Source organism: Mus caroli, chromosome 17 (assembly GCF_900094665.2).
Source record: "Mus caroli chromosome 17, CAROLI_EIJ_v1.1, whole genome shotgun sequence".
In the NCBI taxonomy this organism is placed as follows: domain Eukaryota; kingdom Metazoa; phylum Chordata; class Mammalia; order Rodentia; family Muridae; genus Mus; species Mus caroli.
Window position 1 is genome coordinate 44,808,100 of NC_034586.1, and position 11,677 is coordinate 44,819,776.

Consider the following 11,677-nt stretch of genomic DNA (forward strand, 5'->3'; position numbering starts at 1 on the left):
ATATTATTATTATTATTATTATTATTATTATTATTATTATTATTATTATTTAGTGTGTGTGTGTGTTTAGCCAGCATGTATGTCTATGCACCATATGTACAAAGTACACACAGAGCTCATAAGAGGACAGAGGATCCTCTGGAACTGGAGTTGTAGACAGTTGTGAGCCCCTGTGTAGGTGCTGGGAATCAATCCCTGCTACTTTGGAAAGCAGCCAGTGCTCTTACCTACTGAGCCGTCCTCTGGAGCACCACAGTTTACCCTTTTGAAGCTAAGCAACTGTTACTAAGCTGAAATTTGCATGTTGCACTTCTTCTTTACGGAAAGTATCTAGTTTGGCAACCTTTAGAGTATACAAAAATATTTGTAACCATGATCACAATTTTTCTTCTTTCTTTTTTATTTTATTTTTTCTCATCTTTTATGGCGGCACTGGAGAGATGGCTCGGTGGTTAAGGACACTTTCTACTTTTGCAAGAGGATGCTGGTTCAGTTGCCAGCACCCACATGGTGGTTCCCAACTGTCTGGAACTCCAGGTCCAGGGCATCCAATGCCTTCTGGCCTCTCCAGGCACCAGGAGTGCACAGGGCACACAGACATAATATAAAGTAAGTCTTTAAAAAACCCAGTCCTTTACTTGTTTTCCTCTAATTCATTTGCTTTCATTTGAGTGTTTGGGCCCCTCCTCCTGATTCACAGTTGAAATCTTTGGTTTCAGAGACAGGGTGTCACTATGTAGCCCAGGCTGGCCTTGAGCTTGAAACCTCTCTGCCCTTACTACACACGTGCTGGGATTGCAGGCATGTCACAGTGGCTGACCTACATTTTAAAATATTTTTAAAAGGTTTTGTTTTTAATTATGTGTATGTGTGTGGGCATGTGTGTGTATGAATGGGATATGTGTGTGGGGTCTGTATATGTGGCTATGTGTATGTGTGTGTGTGGTATGTGTGTGGGTCTGTGTGTGTAGTATGTGTGTGGGTCTGTGTGTGTAGTATGTGTGTGGGTCTGTATATGTGGCTGTGTGTGTGGTATGTGTGTGGGTCTGTTTGTGTAGTATGTGTGTGGGTCTGTGTGTGTGGCTATGTGTGTGTGTGTTATGTGTGGGGTATGTGTATGTGTGGCATGTATGTATGTACATGTGGGAGAGGGGAGGTATGTGCATGTACTAGGTGTAGAAGAGGACTGACTTCTCTGGAACTGGAGTTACAGGCAGCTGTGAGCCACCCAGACACTCAGATTCTCTGGAGGAACAGCAAGCAGTCTTAACTGCAGAACCTTCTCTCTGGCCAAACGAAAAGTCTCTTTTATCTTAAAATTTCTTGTGAAAGGGAGACTATTTGTAAAAGAACTGGGCACAGAGCCAATGCTCAGTAAGGATCTGGTACTATTGTGTATTTTTTTTTAAACTTTGTAAGTGGTTTTAAATTTTATTATGTGCATGTGTGTGTAGGTGCTTCTATATATGTGCAGCACATTCATGCAGGTGCCAGGAAAGGCCAGAAGAGGGCAGCAGATTCCCTGGAACTGGACTTAAAGGCAGTTGCCAGCCATCCCATGTGGGTGCTGCGAACCGAGCCTGGTTCCTTTGCAAGAGCAGCAGTAGTTGTTAACTGTGGAGTCATTTCTCCAGGTTTAGTTCCATGTTTTATCTTCTTTAGTTTTATCTTCTGTAGTGTGTGGAAATTGGTTTTCTCCTTTTTACCACTAGGCCTGGAGATGGTCATTAGACTCAAGAGTGAGCAACTTCATCGAATGAGGCATCTTGTGGTCCCATCATTTTATCATCTTCCCTGCGGTGTAGGGGCATCTCCAGCATTTATTTTACCTCAGTTCTCCCCCTTTCTATTTACAGCAGTTACCTGGGGCAGGGGAACTGGTTAACGAATGCAGCCATCCCGCCTTTTTGAAAACACGGTGGCTCTGAACCTTGTCTTAGTGATGAGGGTAATGTGCCTTACAGAGTGACATTGTCAAGTTTTGCTATGTTTTAAAACTTTCCTACAGAACCCTGTTTTCCCTGCTGAGGTCATTTAAATCCACAGCCACAGGTCCCTTCTCCCCTATCCTGCTGAACATTAAGCGTAGAGCTCCCAGGCGAGGTCATATCAGGTTAGTCCAGGCTGGAAGAGGGTCAGACTCTACCACTATAGGAGTTGCTCCTTGTATGTAGAGCCATAGTTAGTGCTGGCTTCTCATCCCAAAGAGCTTGGTTCAACTCCCAGCACCTACATGGCAGCTCACAACCACCTGGACCTCTAGTTCCAAGGAATCCAATGTTCTCTGGCCTCCTCAGACACTGCACAAATGTACACACACACACACACACACACACACACCTGTGAGCGTGTGTATCTGGAAGCTTTTAAAGCCACATTTGGTGACCACTTCCTTCCCCTCCTTCTGAAGAGACAGGAAGAGAGGATTGATTCTCTCTCTAGAATCTTCCAGATGATCATGCCTGACCTCTGGACTTTCATTACAGGAAAATGCTGTCAGAGATTGAGGAAAGCATCTAGAGCCTTTCATCTGCACAAGAAGAAAGACCCAGAGCTTCAGAGACCAGGAAGGCTGCTCAAAGGCAGTGTGGGCTCTTCACCTGGCCCAGAAGCCAAATTTGGTCCTAAGCTCTCCTTATTGAAGAGGGCTGGTGTTGATAGAGAAAATGGTCCTGCGCCCATTTGGAGCTGGTCTGGAATGCCAGCCCGAAGAACATGAAGCACTTACTGGGTATGGAGTGGAGGTGGAGGTAAGTAAGGCTGGAGGCTGTCTTGCCCCCTCAAGTTTTTCCTTGAGTCTGGGTTGCAGCCAAGGAAAACACGAGCCTAGTTCCCCCTCGCTCCAGCAGAAGACAAAACCGGGGCTTTACAATTACCGTCTGGAAAAAAACCTTCCAACTCACATCCTCCTGCAGGCCCCCCAGTCCAAGGAGGGGAGAGACACTCTGTTGGCAGTAGGGACAGGGGTTCCAGGGTCTGGAAACAAGATGGGCTTCTTTCCTCAAGGGGCTCACAATCTTTGGTAAAACCAGACAGACCTTGGGCGTAACGGGGGAAAACTCCTTTATTGCACACTGAAATTCCATCCACGGGGAAACTAACTGGCTGGAGTGTTGAGCCAGGCTCCAGAGGAAACAGCCAAGCCCAGGCGAACCCCCATTCCAGCATTAGTCTCTCACCTGATGCCCTAAACCCCACACCTATCTGGCCAGCCATCAAATTTCCCCTGCCTGATCTGTGTCCTGCCCTCCAAGTCCGCCCCTACCGAAAATTCCAATCCGTTTGCAAAGAAATGATTGTGTGAGATGGGAGACATTCCCCTGTCTGCGCAGTTTCTCTTATCTCTCTGCTCACTGTCCTCTCCCTGAGCCCAGATGTCCCCGCCCGGGAGACTAGATCTAGGAAAGGATGTATGACGGGTTGCTCTTCTCTGCGACCTCCTCGTCCCTCCCCACTCAGCTGCTTTCCTGCTCTGGCTCCCGCACCGGGCTGGGGAGCCAACTAAATCTGATGAAAATGCAATTGCCAAGTCGTTAAGGTATTTGAATTTAAAAAAAAAAAAAACTCCTGAGAAAGAAAGTATTTGATGGCTAATAATCTCATTTCAATATAATGGGACCTTCTTCTACAGAGAGCAAGACAGGTTAAGAGATATAATTATGACTTCGCAAACTCTCTCCCAAGCGCGGGAGACACGCTGACAGGTCTGTGCTAGGCTGCGCCCGGCTTCTCTTGCTCCGAGGATAGACGCTTTGTCTGCACGGCCCGTTAAAGACACGCAGTCCCTTCTCAACCCCCAGCCCGGCCTACATTGCAATTTAACTGTCAGCCGCGTCCTCGCTCAGAGATTGAGCGCCAGGGCAGGGGGTTGGGTGACAGAAGGGGAAGCAGGACTTAGAGGAAAAGCGTCGAGGGTCTGACCGGTCAAACGCGGTTGGACCCAGAACCCTAAGGTGGAGTCTCAAATCTGATCCCACCAGGGGCTCTTTTTAAGGGCGTCTACACGGCAGGGTCCAGGAGGAGCAGCAGCCGGCACGACTTGAGGGGCACAGATTTATTGCCCGCGTCCAAAGTGGTGCTTTTGATCCCAAATGAATGGATTCTTTCTGGTGGGACTGCTTGGCGTCGGGCGAAGAAGGGAACCGACTTAGGAAGGTAGAGATCCCGGACACTGGAAGCAATGTACACACACACACACATACACACACACACACACACACACACACACACACACACACACCCCTCTTTTTATTACACCAGTAAAAGAACTCCCATTTGAAGCTTAGGTAAAGAGAAGTCTCCCGGGCTCACATCTGTTCCCTTAACCAAAGTACAAGGACGGGAATCCCTAAAGCTCAGGGCACATATGTGCTGGAAAGGTGCGCGCCCGCCTGCCTGACGAGTTCTGGTTACACTGTACAGCTCAGGAGACTACAGAAAAGTCAAGGTTTAGGACTGCCGAGGAGTCTTGAGTCTCGGCAGCCAGCAAGATGCGCCCCTTAACCTAAGGCAGGTGCAGGGACCACCAGGGAGCGAGCCCAGAAACGTGCAGGAACGCCTGTGCGCTCAGCATCTCGGGAAAACACTTGGCCCTCAACTTAGACAAGGAGCTGAGGAAGGAGAAAGCCCCCGCTGGGAGACAATACTTAGGACAGGTGGTCAGATACGGGCTACAGACTCTGGGGGAGTGAAAGTGACCCGAAGCCAGCAGGAGCTTCACACCCAAACTTTTCTCAAGCCATCAGCTTGGTCCACGTTTCGCCGAGAAGGAATTCGAACGATGCGGGCGCACCGCCGACTCTCTCATCCTCTAGGCCTTGAGGTTCCGCAGAGCTTCAACGGTAGCCCTTAGGGAAGCGAGGGCGTGGGGGATCCCACGGTGCCTCTACGACAGACAGGCGAGATCGCTAGGCCCACGATCATCTCCCGGAGTAGGTGACTCGATCATGCTAAGATTCCAGGTTCTCAACTCTTTCCCCGCAGTCTTCACGCACATGCAGCGGCTGGCCTCTCTAGAACCAAGACAAACGAGGGTGGCGCTGTCGCGTCCACGGTGACTTACAATTCCTTCCTCCCAGCGGAGTTCGGAGCGGCCTGGGGACATCCTCCCCCTGGTGGCCCGAACCCTGTTTTTTTTTTTTTTTTTTTTTTTAAGATCTTGAATAAACTACTCTCAAAGCGAGCCTGGCTGCGAGCCTGGTTCACCCTTGGTTGAATACTCTCGGTTATAAGCTAAAACTTTGCCCTGGTCCGACCCATGGTGGCCAGGCTGTGCCAGGCCGAGCCTTTTTCCGTGCCTCCCTGACCCTCCGTGTCCCTCTCCATTGCGGGGGCACGTCTAGAAGCGGTCCCCAACCTTGTTAGGCTTCCTGTCACCTCCCTTTCTCTCTTTGGCGTTTAATGACCCTAGTACTTAGACCTGGTGTGCGGCCACAGCAGGAGAGTGTTGCTGATGGGAGCCAGGTGGCAGCAAGGCTGGGGGGGGGGCCCAGGGGTGACCCATAGTGATGGGGGTTCCCCCGTGCTGAACGCGCTGGGGGAAGAGGGCAACTCTGGGCGCCTGACAGTGCTGGCCAGGGTCCGGTCCCGGTTGGGGGGGCGACGCAGAGGGCGGGCGCGTCTCCGGCGGGGTCAGGGGCGAAGGGGCAGGCGGAGGGCAGCGCGCGGGGAGCCGGCGCGGAGGCTCAGGTTACCCGGCCCAGCCCTCCCACCCGCAGCTCGCTCGCGGGGGCCGGGGCAAGCTCCGGCCGCCCCACCCCCGCTGTTTGCATTTCTCTGGCAGGCGGCGGAGCTCGGCTTGAAAGAAATGGCTTTAGTTTGGAACGGTGTTTATTTTTCTTAACTAGCCAGTGCACACAGACGACCCCGTGAGCCAGGCGACCGGACCAGGCCGATCCTGCGCTTGGGAAAGGGGTCAGGACAAGGGGCCAGCCTGGCGACAAGGGGGAGCTGGGAATGGGCTCTGGTCCTACACCCCCCCCCCCGCACCCCTCACTCCCAGCGGCCGGGCTGGGGGAAGGGTCGTGGCTGGCATGAGGATGACTTTGTTCCTTGAAGGCAAACAGACCTTCTGCTGTGGTTGTCTTAGGCTTTGACCTTGCAGGAGGCCGGGCAGCCAAGTGGCGAAGCCTTTTGGTTTCAACGTCCTGTTTTCTTGGATTTAAGTTCATCGTTCCTGATTGTTTAGTTCTAATACCTGGCGGACAAAGGCACCTTTGTAACTCAGTTTCCTCCTCGGCTCTCACGGAGTACTTTGCTCAGTGGATGCTGTAAGGGTTTAGAATAGCATTCTTAGGACAGAGCCTGGAACTTGCAGAGACGTCTAGAGATCAGCTCTTTGGGTGGGGACTGTGGCCACGCGAGGACGGCAAGGATGGGGCCCCCAGGAAATCTGCTTGAGATGGGAGCCTAGGACTTTCCAGCAGAAGGAAAAAACTGAGGGCTGAGGAAGTGTTCTGAGCGTTTTGACAGGAGATGAATAAAATGCAAATGATATTCAAAGCAAGATGCTAATGAGGTTCTATTCTTTGAGCGGCCACAGCCCTTGCAGGGTCCAAAATGACGTTAGAGCTGGAGTGAACTCGAGGCCTAGGCAGGGTCCCGCAGTCCGTGTCTCGGGTGTGCACCATGGTTGAGAGTGTGGGTGTGTGAGTGTGGCTCGCGCTTCTTCTTCCTTCTCCGGAATGTGCGGTGCGGGCTCCGGGTGTGCTCGCACCGACTTGAAAATGAGGTCAGGGAAGGTCGTTCCACTCTGCAGCATAAATCAAAGAGGAAAGGAGAGTGAATGTGAGAGACGGTCCCTGGAGACGCGAGAGAGTGGGGGGGGGGAGAGAGAGAGAGAGAGAGAGAGAGAGAGAGAGAGAGAGAGAGAAAGGGAAAGAGGGAGGAAAGAAGAGAGGTGTAGAGTGAGTAAAGACGGAGGGAGGGAACAAAAGTTCTGTGTAGACTCTGCTAGAAGAGCAGGGTTAAGGCTCTTCCATCCTCTACATCCCGCCCCCATCCTTAACTCTCTCTCTCTCTCTCTCTCTCTCTCTCTCTCTCTGTTTTCCTGTCTCTCTCTGTCTGTCTCTCTGTCTGTGTCTGTGTCTGTCTCTCTCTTCAGCCCAGCCTCTTCTGTCCAGGGTCTTACTGTGTAGCCCCTGGTGTCCTGGAACTTACTACATAAATCAGGCTAGCCTCCAACTCACAGAGATCCGCCCGCCTCTGCCCCCTCCCCCAAGTGCTGGTACGTGGACCGTCTCTTCCCAACTTTAATCTTCCTGTCCAAACACTGTGTGTAAATCGTGAAACTCCTGTACTCAACCTCCTCCCATGGAGTGTGTAAATGCCCTAGTGCGCTCTCAGCTCTGCTGGGGGGCGGGCAGCTCCCTGAGGGGATCTCAATGAATCTTCTGGGAGGCGACTGCCCTCTGCCATCCCTCTGCCTCAAATCCCCATTACCCTGTGCAAGTCAGCCTCTTCATCTCCCCCAGTAAGTTGGCTACTGTGTCTCCATGTCCCCTCCACCTCCGCTCTCTGTGGGTAGTCACAGAGCGCGTCATTCCTCCAGGCGCCCAGGCGGGTGATCGCAGTGGGTGATCTCCGGAACCCCAGGCTGCTCCGGAGCTGGGGCAGACAGGAGATTTCCATGCTACTCTTGCTCTTTGGAAGTCAGAGGAACGTGGTTGTGAATGTAACTCCCACCCTCCTACATCTGGGAGACATACGCGCAGAAAAATGAGTAGGTGGATGGGTCACCCCTTTGGGGCAGCACCTCCGTGGTGACCTGGCTCGCATGACGTCCACTAGCCACCAGCGAAAGGAAAAGACTGTATAGGGCTGGATGGCGGAACCTTTCCCTTCTCTGTGCCTGGGTCTGGCCGTCTATGCCGATATCTCCACTCCTGACAATAAATCACAATACTGAAATTCCACACGGTAGCCACAGCCAAGTGCACCACAATACATATTGAATTAAATGGACAAAGGTCAGACACCAGCGGAATCCTTCTTAGGTGTCCACATTTGCTAGGTCCTGCATTCATTCAACAGACATTTAGTGATGGTCTTTCAAATGGCTCACAATGAAAAGATAAAGTCTGGAGCCTTGGGGTGCTCTCTCTGAGGTAGGGAGACAACACAAGAACAACAACCCGTAAGAGAGATTAGCTAGGGTAAGTTCTTGCTGGGAAAGAGATAAAGCTTTGCCCTGAGAATGCGGGGGTGGGGGTGGGGGTGGGGGTGTGGATGAGCCATGAAATAAGGGATGACCATGCAGACTTCTGGGAGCTGGGGGTGGGGAGGCTGCATCGTAGATGGCAGAGAGGACCTCAAATGCAGTGTGGCACGTGGGAGTGTCTGACTTGGAGCCCGAGGAGTTGAGACAGAGGTCAATTGAAGGTCAGGTGGGGCCAGATGATGGTGTGGGGGTTTTCAGGCCCTGCTGGGAGGTCTTGGGCTGACTCAGGTAGAGGAATGATGGAATCTGATTTATATTCTTTAAAAATGACCGACAAAGACAGAGGGGATTTAACTAAGTAAGTTATCTTGGGTTTTCAGGCTTACATTTCAGATTGCCCTGGTTCAGTGTGTAGAATATTGAACACCTAGGCCGGGAGATACCCGGCATTTCACACAATACATTTTGAAAAATAGTCTGGAACTGGACATCAGGTAGGGTCTCAAAATAGGCCAGGCTCAGAATCTGGCTAGAAAGGAACCCAGGACTCCTATTCTGAGGGGGTCTGATGTTTATACCCTGTAACTCCTGCCTGCCCTATACTGGGGCAGTTCAGGGCTGTGTAGACAGCTGTGTGTGTGTGTGTGCGCGCGCGCGCGTGTGCACGTGGCCGTGCTCGCAACACACACACACACACACACACACACACACACACACACACACACACACACACACACACACACACACACACTCACAGCGTAAGGAGATGACATCCAGACTGTGTAAGCTCCAGCTCCGCTGCTTTCAGAGGACTGGATGCTCCTGGCAGGTGGTCCCACACCTCCGCCTAGTGGCCACGAAGAACGATGCACCAGATGCAGAGTTGTGCCAGGGCGGCAGGGGGCGCAGAAACAGGCTTATGGTTTCTCGCCAGGTGCCAGGTGTTTGGTATCAGAGTAACTCAAGGAGATTCAGGCTTCCGGGGTAACTTCATTCAAGAAGATGTTTGGTGAAAGGGTGGGCAGGGGCGCTTCTACAACCTCGAAGGCGGTGAGCAGACGAAACGATCTCCTTAAGGTTTTCTTTATTTGCAGGGTCCAGAGATCCCAGCTTGGTGTCATCGCAGAGCTGGGAACCATTCTCCGTCCTCTGCTGCCTCCCAGTGGGCACGAATGACATTACCACTGCCAGGCTCATTCCCAGCTCCCCAAAAAGTTGTCCTAGGAAAGAGATGCAAAAATTCTGTGAAGAGTAGACTGAGCTGGCCTGGATTTCTGGAGGATCGGCCTGTTTCTGCCTCCAGAATGCCTGGCTTAAAGGGGAGTGTCCCATGTCCTACCCCAACAAGTATTTCCTGACTCACCCAACCGCGGGCTATCAGAGGAGTCAAAACTCTGCCATCTGATACAGAACAGCAGGGCCATGTTTTAATAATGGAGAACACAGAAGGTTCTCAAGGTTGTTCACATCTCTTCCAGAAAAGAAGAACTAGTGTCCACCTAAAAACCCATAACTAATGGTTCATAGCATCTGTCTTTCTAATTAGTCTCAAAGAAACAACCCAGATGCCTCCACTTCTACCTATAAACTCTATTTTAAAAAAGTGGTAACATTTGGGTATTGGTGCACACACACGCCACAACACGCATGTGGACATTTGTGGGACAATTTGTGGGACTCAGTTATTTTCTTCCACCAGGTGGGTCCTGGGGATTGAACTCAGGTTGTCAGTTTGGTGGCCAGCACCATTTCTTACTGAGTCATCTTGCTAGCCCTCTCCTTTAAACCTTAAATAATTATAAGTTCAGAGGAAGTCCAAAGACAGTGCTCAGAGGTGCCAGGTTCTCGTCACCCATGTGTAGACACACAGATATTTTACCATCACAGAGATGACGTTACTACTTCCTTTTGTTTTGATTTTTTTTTTTTTTTTTTTGGAGACAGAGGTTCACTACATAGTTCTAGCTGTTCTGGAAATTGATGTGTAGATCAGGCTGCCACCACAGTTGCCCCTCCCCCAGGATACTCTTTACAGGCTGCATTCACTTCCCCCTCTCTCCAGACATTGGTGCCCAGGCTTCTGTGAGACTCGAGGCATAGTTGCTGGGTTGGTATGGTGAGGGACAAGTCACAGGCGGGACCTAGAGTGGCCCTTCTGTGGGTTAGGTTAAGCTCGAGTCTGAGCCCAGAACACACAAGATTAAAATAGTAAGGAACCAAGGAAGGCTCAACACACAGAAGCTACTCGTCTTGAAAGACGAGTGGAAATAGCCTGTGATGAGAGCCTTGGTCAGGATAGCATACACCCTCCTCTGTGCTGCCCGGGAGCACGGCCACTGCCTCTTCTGACATTCAAGGTTCCCATGGTTTAAACTACATTAAAAGCATTTCTGCCTTTCTCTTTGTCTGTTTTGGTATCTGGAGATGGCTCAAGATGCAACTCAGGTTGGTTTCAAGTTTGTCATCTCCTGTTGCATCCAACTCGACCAGCAAGCAAAACGCAACCACCGGTTCTTCTTAAAGCGGTTTTACTCAGGCAGCTTATTTCTTAAAATCTCCCAGCCTCTCTGGTTACAAGTGTTTTTCTCCACTCCAGCCACAGCCACGCCCCCACCAATCACCACAGGTCACATCACCTCACCAGGCAGGCTTACTCAGCCAATCAGGGATTAAGGGTGGGCCATCCACCAAACATGGGCTTGTTTACTGCCTGGAGTAGATTTCCATCTGGCTGGACTGTTTACAGCCTGGAATGGCTCCCCACAATCTCCTGCCTCAGCCTGCCATGTCCTGGGATAATAGATGTCCCCTGCAATGACTTGCTTGCCTCTTCTATTTGTAAACCTATGTTGGCTTTGTATCACAATGGCAAATTATCTCAGCTAAGTAACTTAAAAAAGAGAAGAGGTTTCTTTGGATTTTGGTTCAGAGATTTCAGTCCATGGTAACTTGGTCCTGTTGATCTGGACCTGTCTTTTCAATAGTATATATGGAGGAGGAGGCCTGGTTAACTGGAGACAGCTGAAGCACACACACACACACACACACACACAGACAAACACACACACAGACACACCACACACACAGACACACACACACACAGACACACACACACACACACACACAGACACACACACACACAGAGACAGAGAGACAGAGAGACAGAGAGACAGAGAGACAGAGATGGGGTGAGGGAGAGGCAGAGGGAAAGGAAGGCTCCTGGACCTGAGCTTATGGAATGAGACCACTACACTCTCTGTGTGTGTGGATGGATTTTTCCATCTCAGCTAAACCTCTCTAGAAACATCTCACAGTAGACTCATAAACCTAGGTGACTCCAAACCCAGCCATAATAGTAATGAAGACAAGCCTCAGAAGGCCAGGGTCGAGTGCCTTTCTCCCAAGCTTCACATCTTTTTTTTTTTAAATATATTTTATTACATATTTTCCTCAATTACATTTCCAATGCTATCCCAAAAGTCCCCCATACCCTCCCCCCTCTCCCCCATTTCCCTACCC